Consider the following 4,662-nt stretch of genomic DNA (forward strand, 5'->3'; position numbering starts at 1 on the left):
CAGTGGCTGTGATTAAAGCAAACAGATGCACGATCAACGACTAGAATTGGTTCCCTTCACGATTCCCAGAAGTTCTGGTGATGAGAGGGAACGCAGCGATCTGACACTTTGGGGGATTCCCATTTCGTGCCCTAGTCATTTCACCAGGGCCATGTTGTCACCCTGTGAACCCACAGGGCCTGAGAAGGGTCTCTCTGCTACACTCTTCAACCACAGATGAGATTTTTGCCTCTCACGTCAAACAAGGTCAGAAAACCATAGGAAGTTGACCCCAAACAATTTTATGGCTTTGGAGTAATTACTGTGAAACTTTTTAGAGAAAACAAGCTTCACTCTTCTTCAGGATCCAGGACACATTTGCTTTGGGATGAGTCAATATTCAGAACAGGGGGTGAAGGTGCCTCCATCGTCCGTGGTCTCAGGAAACAGTGGACCCCTGGCTGCACAGGATGCCTCTCGGACTGCGGCTTTCCAGAGGCCATCAGCATGAGGAATGGAAAAGAACAGAAGGCTACGGTCACTTGGGCAAGACGCTTCACCCTTGCCTTGGTGGGTGTGAGTAAGAATCCTATAACCGAGCCAGGCCAACTTACAGCACCCTTACAGAACAGGAACCTGAGGCTCAGGGAGATCGAGTGGTTTACAAACAGTCAGAGAATGGGCTAGAAAAAGAATCCAGAGAGAACCCGGATGGAATCTCCCACAAGGTCTCCCCATCACGTGGCTTCCCTCAAGGCAGAGAGAGCCAAAGCTCATATCTGTGGTTGACTAAGCTTCAGGTACAAGAAAAAAAAAAAAAATCTCTGTTCTTTTATCAAACACTCCATCTTTTATTTATTTATTTTTTTTTAATTTTTTTTCAACATTTTTTATTTTATTTTTGGGACAGAGAGAGACAGAGCATGAACGGGGGAGGGGCAGAGAGAGAGGGAGACACAGAATCGGAAACAGGCTCCAGGCTCCGAGCCATCAGCCCAGAGCCTGACGCGGGGCTCGAACTCACGGACCGCGAGATCATGACCTGGCTGAAGTCGGACGCTTAACCGACTGCGCCACCCAGGCGCCCCAAACACTCCATCTTTTAAAGTTAAAGACAAAGTGTTGCCTTTAAAGCCAAAAGTATCAGGTCTAAATGACATCCTTAACTGACCTCGGTTGGTTGGTTTTTGTGTTTTCTTAGTTTCAGTTTAAAGAATACACTAAGAACGAAAGTCCATAGTGTGTATTCCATTCCCAGCCTCATCCTCCTGCTCTTTCCCTGCACCACCACCCCCAGCCTTGCCAATTTGTAAACAAATCAAAAAAATCCCCAACGGGCTGAAAACCTGTCCATGGTTTACTCCAGCTGGAAAGAATTGTGCTCCACCAAGATTCAGACCCTGTTGATAATGGAAACCCTGACGGGCAAAGTTGTGATTATAGTCTTGCCGTAATGAATGTATCTGTGTGGTCAAAGTCACGGATTTTTCCATGGTATTTTTCCATGGGAGATTTCCTCCCTGAGGGATGTTAACTTAAAATCTGGATTATAGCTTTGACTTACAGCAGGATCTCTAACATTGATATAGCTGGCATCGCTCTGGCTTGAAGCTAGTGATTATATTGACTGTGGCAGTCATGATTGGCAAGGGGGGGGGCATTAGACTGATTTTTGCAAGACTGATGAGGGCAGGGGATAGAGTTTTAGTGGGTATAGAAACTTACGTCAGGAAACCTAGACAATTTCCTAGATTTTTAACCAGGGAGTATTTTCTCTCCTCTCTGAATTTGTGGTTATAATAAAGTACAAAAAGTGAACAGGGCTGACAGGTATTAGGGTGACCAGCCATCCCCACCGGCCTGGGACAATTTGGTGTTAGCCCTAAATAAAATCCCTCCGGCCCTAGGGGAACCAGGATACTTGGTCATCCTAAATGGTATGAAAACTTTAATTAAATTCAGGAGGAAAGAAAAGTAATAGCCTATTTTAAAGAGAGCAGCCAGACTGAGGTTTCAAGGAAAATCCTTTCTTGATGCTTAAAATGCCTCAGTATAATCAGCATTTAGCTTGAGAATGTGTTCAGGAAACAGCTCAAAAGGAATGTAGAAATGTCATGGCTGGCGTGGCAGAATGTCACATGAAAAACCAAGCAAACTGCTGTTCTGGCTCACAGTTTCAGAGGTGAACCTATCCTCTGGTCTTCTGGAGGCATAAGCAGAGCGAGGGATTTCACGGGTGTTTAGGCCCCCCAGGAGGCTGCTGCCCAGGGTGCCCCTGCCGCAAGCCTGTCCACAGGCTCTAGATGGGCCTGCAAACACTTCTCTCTGTTGGAAGAGGAAAAGGACACAGGAGAGAAGGAACTGGGAGGCCCATCTGGGGAGCTGGGGTTCCCTATCTGAGCCCCTACCCAAGGGCCTCCCTTTCTGGATCTTCTCTCAGGTGGGTCTGGTTGCCTTTCCAAGGGCCGTGAAAACCGCTATTAGGAACTGGTAAGCGGGGCTCCTGGGGGGCTCAATCAGTTAAGTGTCTGACTCTTGATTTCCACTCAGGTCATGATCTTACAGTTCGTGAGTTCTAGCCTCGCATTGGGCTCTGTGCTGACAGTATGGAGACTGCTTGGGATGGGATTTTCTCTCTCTCTCTCTGCCCCTCCCTTGCTCATGATCTCTGTCTCAGAAATAAATAAATAAGCATTTAAAACAACAACAACAAAAAGGAACTGGTCAGCTGTCTGGAGTCAAAAGGAAGGAATACAGAATCAAAACTAAGGCAAAAGTGGCCAACGCAAGAGCCAGAACCATTGGTCAAGGAACCCCACTGACGAGTCTGTAGTTGAAAGGAAGCATCAAACCTCTCTCTTGACTTAGAGAAAGGTATGTCAAGACATGACATCAGCCCTCTGTCTGCAGTCATAAACGCTGAGGCTTCGGGACGTGATAATGTTTCTGTATTTGTAAGTTCAGAGCCTTGTTAGATGTGCACTAACCCTTCCTGCTGTGGTAAAGCCCGCAGCCCTGACATCAGGGCCGTGGGACGGAGGGACAGGGTGCCAGTGAGGGGAGGGCAGCGGCCTGCGGCGGCGATGGACTTTCGTGGTACCCCTGCCCCACGGAAGTAGGTCATGGCCACATGACTTGTTGAGGCCACAGAGCGTGGGCGGGCTGGCCCATGGCACGTGTCCACCAGCTCCTCTGGAAATTTTGCACGTCCACCCCTCCTGTCCCCTGGGATGCGGAGCACGTGTCACTTTGACCGGCAGCCTGAAGCAGAACCCCATGGATGACCTCAGACCCCCGAGTGAAAAGTGTTTGCGGTCTCTGGCCACCGAGCTGTTCCTTTGGCCCTGCTTTGAAAGAAGGAACTTCACCTAATCTCATCACATCTGATTCTACTCCAGTGGTGCAGTTCCGTGCAAGTTACAAAGCAGCTGTGACATATCCAGGAATTTTCTTGGTTCTAGGCTCCCTTCTGATCTCATAGCGCAGGAGACGTAAGACTTTCACTCTTATTTTTATGCCTTTTCCTTTTAAGTTGAGGTATAGCTGACGTACATTAGTTTCAGGTGTACATCATAATGATTTGATGTTTGCGTATATTACAAAATGATCACTATGAGTCTAGTTAACATCTGTTACAACTTTTTTCTTTTTTTGTTTTTAAGTTTATTATTGCTTACCAGACTCAGCCACCCAGGTGCCCCAATTTTTTTCTCCTTTGTAATAGAAGTACCTTCAGAGAATTAACTTTATGCCAGCAAAGATCACAGAGAGATAGTAACCTTCAGCCCAGAATCTAAGCAACTAGGTAGACAGAAATAACTGTTTTCTTTTTTTTTTTTTAATTTTTTTTTTTCAACGTTTTTTTTTTTTTATTTATTTTTGGGACAGAGAGAGACAGAGCGTGAACGGGGGAGGGGCAGAGAGAGAGGGAGACATAGAATCGGAAACAGGCTCCAGGCTCCGAGCCATCAGCCCAGAGCCCGACGGGGGGCTCAAACTCGCGGACCGCGAGATCGTGACCTGGCTGAAGTCGGACGCTTAACCGACTGCGCCACCCAGGCGCCCCAGAAATAACTGTTTTCTTCTCCTCTTGTATGAGGGTGAGGAAGACACGGAGAGGAGACGTATTTACAACGGCCGTAGCTTGTGACTACGGGAGCGACAAAAATTCAACTTCTGTAGGCAGCATTGGGTCCCCGTCCTCAGCACAGGTCTGACCAAGGCAGTGGGGGTAGGAGAGCCAGGCCCAGGCACTCCCTTCCTCCCAGTCACCACGGCACAGAGCCCACGGTGCGGACCGGACAGACTGGCTGAAGCTGGAGTGCTCACCTGGGTGTCCCCTCGGGGGCAGAAGCAGCAAGCCGGGCTGCTCCCCCATTCCTCCTCGGTTTCTGGAACTCTAGCCCACATCGCTGCAAACAGTCCCGTTGCTGGACTCCCCATTACCCCACGCGAGCATAAGAGAGGCCGTCAGTTTTTGAGAAGGTCTGGGTCTTCTGCTAACAAGGCAGGGGGTGGGCAACGGTTTTACAAACACCCACGTCCAAAGTGGCTATTCAGTGGGCACCTGGCTGGCTCAGTCGGTAGAGCATGTAGGCCTTGAGCTCGGGGTCGTGAGTTCGAGGACCACGCTGGGTATAAAGGCTACTTTAAAAGTACAATAATAGAAAAGCAAAACCAAAA

The sequence above is a fragment of the Neofelis nebulosa genome, chromosome 3 (genome assembly GCF_028018385.1).
Source record: "Neofelis nebulosa isolate mNeoNeb1 chromosome 3, mNeoNeb1.pri, whole genome shotgun sequence".
NCBI lineage: Eukaryota > Metazoa > Chordata > Mammalia > Carnivora > Felidae > Neofelis > Neofelis nebulosa.